We start from the raw sequence: 13,065 nt of genomic DNA on the forward strand, positions 1-13,065 counted from the left end.
TCTCACTATGTTTCTGTGTATGTGTGTGTCTGTATGTGTGTATGCATGTTAAGATGTGTGTGTGTGTGTGTGTATGCATGTTAAGAATGGAGAACTGCATAAGCATTTTGGATATTCAAACTGTATAATCTTTGATTTAGGATTATCTAATAAACGCAGAATAATTAGGTTAAATATGTATGTAACTAAAGTACCCTACCTAAATTTTTTACCACCTTACTTTCTTAGCAATAATGAATTCCTACTTCCTGCCATCCTTGCTAATATATTAAAAAATTTTTTTGATAGTCTAACAGATTTTTTAAGGTATCTTGTTGTTTTAACTTAATTTACAGTGAGGTGATTTTTTTTCAAATATTTATTGATCATTTGCATTTTTATTTGAAATATTTACTAATTTTTGGTCCATTATTTTTCCTCATTGTTTTGTAGGCTTCCACGTACATTTAAAAGATGTTTTCAAACTCTTCCAAAAAATTAAAGAGGAGGGAACACTCCTAAACTCATTTTACAAGGCCAGCATCATCCTGATACCAAAGCCAGACAAGGACATTACAAGAAAAGAAAATTATAGGCCAATATCTCCGATGAACATAGATGCAAAAATCCTGAAAATCTATTAAAAAACTGAATTCAACAGCACATTAAAAGGATCATACACCATGATCAACTGGAATTATCCCTGATATGCAAGGATGGTTTAACATAAACAAATCAACAAATATGATACACCACATTAGCAGAATGAAGGATAAAAACATAGGATCATCTCAATAGATGCAGAAAAATAATTTGACAAAATTCAACATCCTTTTATGATTAAAAAAACTCTCAACAAATTAGTTATAGAAGGGATGAACCTCAACATAATGAAGGCCATATGTGACAAGCCATAACTAACATTATACTCAACAGTGAAAAGCTGAAAGCTTTTTCTTTAAGATCTGGAACGAGACAAAAGTGCCCCCTCTGGACATTTCTATTCAACCTAATATTGGAAGCCTTAACCAGAGGAACTAGGCAAGAAAAAGAAATAAAAAGTATCCAAATGGGAAAGGAAGGAATTAAATTATCTCTGTTTTCAGGGTACATCATATTATATAAAGGAAACCTAAAGACTCCACCAAAAAACTTAGAATAATAAAAAAATTCAGTAAAGTTGCAGGATAAAAAATCAATATACAAAAATCGTTTGTGTTTCTATACACTGACAACAAATTGAAAAATAAATAAAGAAAACAAACCCATTTACAATGGCATAAAAAAGAAAACAATACTTACTAATAAATTTAACCAAGAGGTGAAAGATATGAAGTTGAAAGTTATGACATTGATGAAGGAAGCTGAAGAAGACACAAATAAATGGACAGATGTCCCTTGATCCTGGACTGGAAGAATTAATATTGTTAAAATGTCCATGGTACCCCAATGTGATCTACAGATTTAATTCCTATCAAAATTACAATGGAAATTTTCATGGAAATAGAAAAAACAGTGGTAAAATTCGTATGGAACCACAAAAAACCCTGAATAGTCAAAGCAATCTTGAGAAAAAAGAATAAAGTTGGAGGCATCACACTTCCTGATTTCAAACTATACTGCAAAGCTAAGTAGTCAAAACAGTATAGTACTGGAATAAAAAGAGACACATAGACCAATGGAAAGAATTGATAGCCCAGAAATAAACTCATGCATTTACAGTAAACTAATATCTGATAAGGGCACCAAGAACACACAATGGGGAAAGGATAGTTTCTTCAATAAATGGTACTGGGAAAACTTGGTATTCACATACAAAAGAATAAAATTGGACCCCTATCTTATACCATATGCAAAAAAATAATGCCAAATTCACTAAAGGCTTAAGATTTGAAACCTAAAATTCCTAGAAAAAAAGGAAAAAAAGTCCTTTAAATTGGTTTTGAAAATGATTCTTTGTATAAGACACCAAAAGCACAGAAAACAAAAGCTAAAATAAACAAACTAAAAAGCTTCTGCACAGCAAAAGAAACAATCAGTAAAATGAAAAGGCAATCTATGGAAACAGAAAATATTTGCAAACCAAATATCAGGTAAAGGGTTAATAACCACAATATGTAAAGAACTCATCAATCATTGCCAAAACAAATGAATAAACAAACAAATAACCCAATTAAAAATGAGCAAAGGATCTAAATACACATTTTTCAAAGAAGACATACAGATAGTCAACAGGTACATGAAAATATGTTCAACATCATTAATCATCACAGAAGTGCAAATGAAGACCATGAGACATCATCTCACACATTTTAGGATGGCTATTATCAAAAAGACAGGACATAAGTGTGGGGGAGGATGTGGAGAAAAGGGAACCCTTGCACACTGTTGTTGGTATTGTAAATTGGTATAGATATTATGGAAAACAGTGTAAAGTTCCCTCAAAACATATAAAATAGACCTACCAGATGATCCATAAATTTCACTCCTGGGTATATATCCAAAGGAAATTAAATGAGTATCTCTAAGAGATATCTGCAATTCCATGTTCACTGTAGCATTATTCACAGTAGCCAAGATATGGATACAATCTTAGTGTCCATGGAGAGACAAATGGTTAAAGAAAATGTGGTATATGTATACAATGGAATAATATTCTGCCATACAGAAAAGGAGATCTTTCCATTTGCAACAACATGGATGAACATGGAGGACATTAGACTAAGTGAGATAAGCCAGACACAAGAAAGATAAATACTGTGTGATCTCACACATATTAAAAAAGTTGAACTCACTGAAGCAGAGAGTAGAATGATGGTTGTCATGGGCTGGATGGAGGGAAAATGGGGAGATGCTGGTCAAAGGGTGTAAACTTTCAGTTGCAAAATGAATAAGGTCTGGGGCTCTAATAATAGCATGGTGATTATAGTTAACAATACTGTACTGTATACTTGAAATTTCCTAAGAGAGTAGATCTTAAGTGTTCTCACCATACACACAAAAAAAGGTAACAGTGATGTGATGGATGTGTAAAACATTAACTTGATTGTGCTAATCATATCACAATGCATACATATATTAAATTATTGTGTTGCAAACTTTGTAAAAAGTCACATTGTACAACCTAAATATATGCAATTTTATTTGTCAATCATGTTTCAATAAATCTGGAAATAAATGATTTTCCCTCTGTCTGTCATAGGTATGTATTTTTCCAGTTGTTTGTTTTAAACCTTGTTTTTAAACTTTGTTCTTGGTTGTTTTTAGACATATAGAAGTGTTTTTAAGTTTGTTATATGGTCACTTAATTAATCTATACCTTAATCATTTTTGGTTTTGTTGTCAAGTTTAGGAAGGCCTGTCTCATTCTAATTGAATAAAATACATTCAATATTCTAGTACTTCTTTGGTTTGAAACAACAAAAATTTATTTTTGTTTGAAGAAGGATTTAAGGGTTTTTTTGAATATATCATTAAGTAACATCACTAGTATCATTTATTTAATATTTTTTCCCTAACTGACCTTAAATGCCAGCTAAAGCTAAATTATTGTTTATATACTTGGGTTTCTTTCCAGATTTTATATTCCATTCTATGAGTCTCTTTGTTCTGGCAACAATACCATATTGTTGTAATTATAGTAGCTTCATAAAAATGAAGACAAATTTCTCCTCACTACTTTCCTTTGTGCAGATTTTTTTTAACCTGGAGAGCCTCATACATTTATTTATTTTTTTTGATGAACATGGATGAACTTTGAAATTACATTATCATATTTCAAAGTTTTCCATTTTTGCTAATTTATCTTTTCCTAGAAATTTTCATCCAAATTTTCGACTTTATTTGCATAATTATGTTCTTAATTTTTAAGTTCCTCTGTATTTGTGATTATATACTGATCTTGCTCTTACCCTCTGTAGGCTGTTGAATATTGATCTTATAATATAAACACACGACCTGGGTATGATGGGTTCAGGGGATGGATTTTTTGATATGAGCACTTTCAGTTGTGTAGCATTTTCTCTTTCTCCTGTCCTTCTTTCCTTCCCCTCTCTCTCATGGTAGGTGCTGTATGGGGGATCATCTTTTATCATCTGATTATCTGTTCCACCTGATCTGTATTCCAGGTATAGACTCTAGCTCTGCTTGATTTCCTTCTTTTAGTTTTTACCTTGTGAGTTGAAGGAGTGTCCTCTTGTTTCATTGTCTGTCTCATTGTGACAGATGCCCCAGAGAATCAAGATTACACCCTTGGTATATGGTGGCCCAGCAATGTTGGTAAACACAAAGATATAACAAATGAAGAACAAACACAACTCACAGTCTTTTTCATTTGTTACTGAAATTGCCCATCCCTATCCCCCAACACCACCACCACCAATTTTTTATCTAAGTGATCATTTTAGTCAGTTCCTTGGAGGTAGGTAAACATCAGCTCTTATACTCTCATCTTTGCCTTATCTATTTGTAGAGATCAGAAAATATTTATTGGATGAGTTAATGAGTGAATCACTTTCTCTTTGGTCTCTGTTATGCTCACTTCTCTTAAGTTTGAAAATGTTCAAGTTAACATAATAACATTTCCTAATATTTCCTAATGTTTTCGTTTATATGTGATGTTAATTTCTGGTGTCATTTCCTACCACTTGTTTTCTTCCCTCTCTTCAACCCCACAACACACACAACACACACACTCACACCCACACTCTTCCTGCTGGTTCCTTCCTGTTGCAGCCAGTACTTACCTTCCCCAAATTTATACTAGTTACATAATAGGAAGAACATTCAAGCACCCATCCCTCCCTCCAGCTTTGTTTTTGAATAACAGAATAAAAAATACAGGAAATTTTAAAAATAGAAGGAAGCGAATCAGTATAATCTCAGCCTCCTAACACATCAGCTATTAGATTTGTGAGTTTTCTCCATACATATGTTTACATCATAGTAAAAATACCATTTTTATTAAGCATTAATTATATTTTTAGCAGCTTGTTAATTGTTACCATAATCATTTTGATTTCTGCTTAATGGTCAATCAAGTGAAGATACTATAATTTGCTCAATTGCCTCTTTATCATTGCACGATTTGAAGGCTATTTTCACATGTTCACTATTATTAAAAAATCCAATGGTGATTAACTTTGTGTATTTATCTATATCTAACTTTTGAATTATTTTCTCAACAAAAATTCCATCCTTTTATTCTAAAATAGCAGTGCTGTCTTTAATGGTGATTGGATCAATTTAAAATATTATTATGGGGTTAATATTTTCATAATTTATCTCTACAAGTACCATTGAGTTATTGTCTCACATCATTTAATATATTTAGCAGTGAAAATAGATCTCTAAGTTTTCTTCCAGATTTACATATCCATGAGTCTACTGAGTTCCCTTGGTTCTAAGGCAAAACCATTTCTAGACTAAAACTGTAAATTACTACAGTAGGGAACCTTTTAATTATATGAGTTACATCAACAAGAATAAATGGAATTCACCTTACATAAATTCACTACCCATGCTAGAATGTCTTTAAAATGTAAGGCAGCTATATTTTGCAAACAACTTGTGGCAACATGTCCAAATAATTTCCATCTGAAGGAATAATTATAGGGTGTCTCTAGAAACAGTGATAGGAAAACAGAATTTTAAAATTTACTTGTTTCAGAGTAGGATTAGTGGTAATAGCTAAATATGAGGGATGGGACAGATAGTCGAGCTATCTGAAATGTTTCCAATAATAATAATACACCTGCTGTTTACAGCTTAAATCTAGTGCAATTTTAAAATACTGAGAAATTATAAATATTGTAATGCATTTTAGAACTATATATTGTAACATATATCCGGACTAACACTTCTTTCTACCTACTCTTCTGCAAATAGATACAAAAAAATGTTCATATGCCATGTAAGATAACCTAATTAATAACTAAATGAATTTTTAAAGTTAAAGCATTTATTTTACCTGAAAACTTGATCTTATATATCCATTAGTGTTTATAGAATAAGCAGCTATTGGTCCACCCAAGTAATTTTTGATGGAACATGTCTAAGTAGTTACCCCTCAAAAAAATGAAATAACACCATGAATTTCGCTTTGGCAATCAGCAATGTAAATTATGCTTGATTGAAGGGCACATACTGGGTTCAGTTGTAGACCTTGTTTCCAAGTCTATAGGAGAAGTGCTACTAAAATATTGTATAAGATTAGCCTGGTAAAACCCAAATTTATGGTGCTATTCTATTATTTAAGTGATTTTGTATTTAGTAAGAATTTTTAAAAAGAATTGGGGCTGAATGAAGTTGAATCTATTTGCTCTTCCACCATTGAAATGTGACTACACTGTTTTCATGTGTTCATTCATTCATTCAGTAACAACAGCCACAACAAATATATATTTGGAGAGAGAGACAGAGACACAGAGACAGGGAAAGTAATAGAAATTCCGAGGACACACTGGTGAAAAGTGAGGCACAGCCTCTCCTTACATGGAGTTTACAATTTAGTTAGATGAAACAAGTTAAAAATGAGAAAGTTTCCTTTGTTATGAGTGCTACAAGGAAGATAAAGCAAGGCAATATGACAGTGATTATGGCGAGGGTTGACACAGGTAACATAGAATGTTCAGGAATGGCTTGAGGTCTTGGAATTTTATGAGAGGCTGAGTGAAGAGAATAATTCAAGATGAGAACATCTGGAGGGAAAGTGTGCCATAGGAAACATCTAGTGAAAAGATCCTGGGGGCAGAAATGAGCATAGAGTGTGCAAAGAATAGAAAGAAACCTAGTGTCACTAGAGCATAAAGAAGGTGAGGCAGAATGGTAAAAGTAGGGCATCAGATTATGCCAGCCTTTGCATGCTATAATGAGCATTTTGCTTGACCTTCCAAGCATATCAAGGGATACTGCATATCATATTATGTAATTATACATATTATATAAGTGGTTTCCTAACAGATGTATAGTACTACCTTGTAGTTATTGCAGTGAAGTTTATTATTCTGGTGCATTTTTATTATTATATGTTAATATATTATTATATTACAAGATGACTGAATTAGGATTGCACATATAACTTTTTATTCATTGAGGTCTTACATTGTGCCAGTTACAACACTAAGCATTATGTATAATATTTTATTAAATCCTCACAACAGCCTTTCTGTGTAGGAATTTATTATTACTCCCTCCCATTTTTTTCCCCACAGATGAAGAAACTGTGGAAATTTAATGGCTTGCTCAAGTTCATACTAATAAGAATTGGATCCTGGATCTAAGAGTTTTTTACTCCAAGGAACCCACACAACCTGTAGGAGATTTTGCCTCCTGAACATGTCGAGGTCTGGGTAGATTGCAAGTCAGGGTGTTCAGCTGATACATGGGTAGTGGTAATATAGATAACTCAAATTCAGTGAACAAGCCTTGTTCTAAATGCTGTAAATGTATTAACTCATTGAATCCTTACAACAACTTTATGAAGTAGGTGTTACTGTAATTTCCATTTTATAGATGAGGAAACTGAAGCACAGAGAGGTTAAGTGATTCACCTTACATTACAAAACTAGGAGGGGGCAGTGCCAGAGCTTGAAGCCAGGAGTCTGACTCCGGAACTTATGCTCTTAACAATTATTCTTTTTTTGTGTGTGGTACGCGGGCCTCTCACTGTTGTGGCCTCTCCCGTTGCGAAACACAGGCTCCGGTCGCGCAGGCTCAGCGGCCATGGCTCACGGGCCCAGCCGCTCCACGGCATGTGGGATCCTCCCGGACCGGGGCACGAACCCGTGTCCCCTGCATCGGCAGGCGGACTCTCAACCACTGCACCACCAGGGAAACCCAACAATTATTCTTTAAATGCCTTTCAAATGTAAAATTTAAGAAAGGTAAAATTCAAGGCAGCAAGTGAGGACAACAGACCAAGAACTGCTTTGGCCTTTTGCATCAGTTTTCAGACCAAAGCAAGTAGTGTGCCTGGAAGCTTCTTGCAGGGAATGAAATCTTTCTGAGGGTCACTGCCCTCATATCACCAGAGCTAAACAAATGCGCCCTCATTGTTTTTCCACAGGCGCATATTTGGCATTTTAGGAGGGTCATTTTCTTTTCTTTTTTCTTTTCTGTCTTTCCTTCCTTCCTTCCTCTCTCCTTCCCTCCCTCCCTCTCTTCTTTTTTTCAGCTCTTTCTGATATATTGTAGGGTGGCCTCTGGACACTAAATGACAATAGCACTCTCCCTCTCTGACCCCTCCACTCATCAGGACAAATAAAAAGAGTTCCAGGAAAAGTCCTTAGGTCCACCAAAGTGCTTTTGCATATCTACATCTATAGCTGATGGCAGGCCTTTTTATCTACTAGGGTAGAAGGGAAGTACCAATCCTTGAATGTCAGCTATGTGCCAGACATACATTGTGCAAGACTGTATTTGTACGCGTGTGAATACACATCTTTTAAAAATTTACAGTAATTTTATAAACTTGTGAGGTAGGGATATTATCTCCAACTTGCATATAAGGAATGTGAGAATCAGAGAGATAATTTACCTAGGGTCTTACAGTGGTAGGGAGGGAAATTTAATTGAGGTCTGAATAACAAAGGCACTGCATCACAATGCCTGAACACTTGGGATGTTTACCACACTGCTTCAGCTGTCTTGGTCTTTTGATATTTACCCTAGGCATGGTTTTCCCTTTCAGATGAGTTCCAAGAATGGAGAATATGGGGTCTACCTTCTTAACTCATGATAAAGAGTTTCATCTGAGAGATGTCTTTAGAAGATCCCAGCTGGTCAGGGATTATCTTTTCTTCTTTAGTATGTGACTGATTCTTAAAGTTCCCATCTCTTCCAGAGCAAGAATTCAATTTAGGACTAAGGGCTCTGAAGTGCTAGTCTCAAAAAAAGGCTATGAAACATAATCTCTAGAAATTTTAGATAATAGGATTGTTTGCTATTTTTCCAGATGGAGTAACATTCTGAAGCAAGGCATGGAACCAGATTAACTAAAAAGAAATAATTTTTTGACCATGTGATTAGCTAAAAAATGTATAAAGTAAATTGCTATGTGTTAATAAAATTGTCGTTAATTTTTTATCCTATATATTTCCCCGATAAAAACCTTTCTGTTAAATGTCAATTGAACATATTTTCAACTTCATTAATTAGGAACTAGAAATGGACTATGATACAAGAAGAAATTTATTTTCAAAAGTAGAGTGCTGACTAACATGATTTGAAGATTATTGTGGCAATAAAGTGATTTTTTTGTGTGCGTGTGGTATGTGGGCCTCTCACTGTTGTGGCCTCTCCAGTTGTGGAGCACAGGCTCCGGACGTGCAGGCTCAGCGGCCATGGCTCACGGGCCTAGCCGCTCCATGGCATGTGGGATCTTCCCGGACCGGGGCACGAACCCGTGTCCCCTGCATCGGCAGGCGGACTCTCAACCACTGCGCCACCAGGGAAGCCCTAAAATGATTTTTTTGAGAAGGTCTAAAAGTGGAAAGCCAAAAGTCTAGCATTTCAAAAATAATCAATTACAGAAAACAATCTAATTTTGTTTGCAATTTCCTTCCATGCTGACATCATAGTATTAGTTTGCAAATAAGAATTTTTTTATATCAATATTGTTTTTATGTTGGTTAAGAACCAGTTATTAGTTAGTCCTCTACATTTTGAAGTGGGTACTATTTCATATATTTCTCATTGATAAGTTTGCTCCTTTAATGTTCTGCCCATGAAACTCAGTCTTATTTGAGCAACAATGATAATGATGTCAGGATAATTATGACAATGCTGTAGGTTATTTATGTTGCATAACTCTTTTATAATGTTTATAAAATACTTCCAGATTGAATTCCAGAAAAGTACCAATTTATCCTCCATTTCTCCTCACTCTTGCTAACATTACTATTATATATTTAAAAAAATAACCTCTGCCAGGGTGTGGAGAAAAGGGAGCCCTCTTGCACTGTGGATGGGAATGTAAATTGATACAGCCAATATGGAGAACAGTATGGAGGTTCCTTAAAAAACTACAAATAGAACTACCATATGACCCAGCAATCCCACTACTGGGCATATACCCTGAGAAAACCATAATTCAAAAAGAGTCTCACTGCAGCCCTATTTACAATAGCCAGGAAATGGAAGCAACCTAAGTGTCCATTGACAGATGAATGGATAAAGAAGATGTGACACATATATACAATGGAATATTACTCAGTCATAAAAAGAAACGAAATTGAATTCTTTGTAGTGAGGTGGGTGGACCTAGAGTCTGTCAGAAAGAGAAAAACAAATACCATATGTTAACACATATATATGGTACCTAAAAAAAAAAAAAGTTCTGAAGAACCTAGGGGCAGGACAGGAATAAAGACGCAGATGTAGTGAATGGACTTGAGGACATGGGGAGGGGGAAGGGTAAGCTGGGATGAAGTGAGAGAGTGGCATGGACATATATACACTACCAAATGTAAAATAGCTAGTGGGAAGCAGCTGCATAGCACAGGGAGATCAGCTCGGTGCTTTGTGACCACCTAGAGGTGTCAGATAGGGAGGGTGGGAAGGAGATGAAAGAGTGAGGAGATATGGGGATATATGTATATGTATAGCTGATTCACTTTGTTATAAAGCAGAAACTAGCACACCATTGTAAAGCAATTATACTCCAATAAAGATGTTAAAAAAATTTTAATAAAAAATTAAAAAAAGAAAACCTCTGCCAATGCAATAGAGAAAATTGTATTTTATATAAATATTTGCATTTCTTTGATCCTTTGTCATCTTTGTATAGTGGAATATTTTAAGTATGCTCAATAGTCATTTATTTTAGGAATTGCATTTTCCCCTCTCTTGCCTGTTTTTGTCCTATTTTAGATTTTTTTTCTAATTCAGTATAAAACTTTTATTTATAGTAAACGTATTAACTTATTGTTCATCATATGCAATGCAAATTATTTCCTAATTTAGTTCTTTGACTTTATTTTTGTTAATAGTGGGTGTTTAAAACAATTTGCATGTAGTTAAATATATCAACGTTTCACATGTTGATATCCTTGTATCTTCACATCATTTCATTTTAATTATTGTAGCTGAATTTTATTAACTGATGGTAAAATCTGATCATAACTCTACTTTCTGGCTAAATGTACTTATGTTTTCTTGCTTATTGATTCCTTTATCTAAATTATGGCATTGCTTTGCCATTTTTTTTAGAGGGAAGAAGGGAGGGAAGAGATTTTTGACTTGAATTTTATTATATGTGTAATTTTGAGGAGAGTTTGTGTAACTACAATGTCCACTCTTACCACTTTTCTCTCAATTTATTTACATCACTTTTTAAATCTATTCCATTATTAAAACTATTTTTAAGGTCATGCAAATATAGGTACTTTACATTTTCAGTTACAATTATTCCAAGATATTTTACATTTATAGTAATGTTGCTATTGTCAATAAAATATATATGTGTGGTAGTTTACTTTCCACTTTTTACACCTTTTAAAAATTGTATTGTCATGCAACTAGGTCTACAGTGTTGTGCTGAGGAAAAGTGTTGATAGTGGCCTTCCATGTCTTGTTCCTAATTTTAATGAAAACATTTTTTTTTTTTTTTTTGCGGTAGGGGGGCCTCTCACTGTTGTGGCCTCTTCCATTGCGGAGCACAGGCTCTGGACATGCAGGCTCAGCGGCCATGGCTCATGGGCCCAGCTGCTCCGTGACATATGGGATCTTCCCGTACCGGGGCACGAACCTGCGTCCCCTGCATCGGCAGGAGGACTCTCAACCACTACGCCACCAGGGAAGCCCTAATGAAAACATTTTTAACATTTGACCATTATGTACTATATTATATTTGTTATAGTGTTTTAAAAACTGTGTTTTGAGGTATAATTTACATATCATACAAGTTACTTATTTCAATTGTATAAGTCAATGCTATTTAGTAAGTTTACTGATTTGTGCAACCAATCACCCCAATCTGATTTTAAAATGTTTCGATCCCCACAAAGATCCCTCATGTCCATTTTCAGTCATTCACTGAACACTATTCAGCCATGAGAAAAAGGTAATCCTGCCGTTTACAGAAATATGGATTAAATTTTAAATTATAAGGTAGTATATTAAGTGAAACTAGCTAAACTACTATATGATCTCATTTATATGTGGAATCTTAAAAATAGTCAAACTTGTAAAAACAGAAAGTAGAATGGTGGTACTAGGTGGCATTTGGTGGGAAAGATAGGGAGATTCTGTTCAATGAATACATGTCTTCAGTTATAAAATTAATAAGCTCCAGGGATCTAATGGTGACCATAGTTAATAATACTGTATTGTGTTGTTGAAATTTGCTGAGAGTAGACCTTAAGCATTCTCATCAGAAAAATTAAAAAGATAAGTATCTGAGGTGATGGATGTGTGAATTAATCAGATTTTGGTAATCATTTCACTAAGTATATTTATATCTAATTGCCTCTTTAAATATATACAATTTTATTTGTCAATTATACCTCCATAAAGCTGGGGGAAAAGAAAGATTGCAACATAGAAACGCTGCCTTGACTTTCCGGCCTGCTAGCGTGTCCTGTGGATTTCGGACTCAAGACTGTCATCAGCTCTTCCCTGAATTTCCAGCTTCTCAGCCAGCTCTACAAATTTCAGACTTGCTAGATCCCATAACTGTGTGAACAAAGTAATCAAAATCAATGCCTCACTCCCTCTGTCTCTATATCTGTCTCTGTCTCTCTTATGCATATATATGTGTATTTTTATATACGATATTTTTGAGTAAACTTGTCTTATTGTTGCCCTTTGGGTGTATTTTTCCGTCTAAATATTTCATATTTAAAAACTTTTTTAATATACTTCTTTATTTTTAAATGTTTTTATTAAGCCATTTTCTCTGCATTCCTGTTATTTTTCTAAGTTTTTAGTTAAATAATTCATTTGTTTCTTTAAAAGTAATTTAATATTTGCTTGATTTTAAACTTAATATATATGTTTAAAATGTATAGAATCCCATTCTCATCCATGTTGAGTTGGCTGCTACTCTTTCAGCTTTCATTAAGCTCTCTGTATTTATTCTTTCCATGC

This window comes from Mesoplodon bidens (genome assembly GCF_964165515.1).
Source record: "Mesoplodon bidens genome assembly, chromosome: X".
NCBI lineage: Eukaryota > Metazoa > Chordata > Mammalia > Artiodactyla > Ziphiidae > Mesoplodon > Mesoplodon bidens.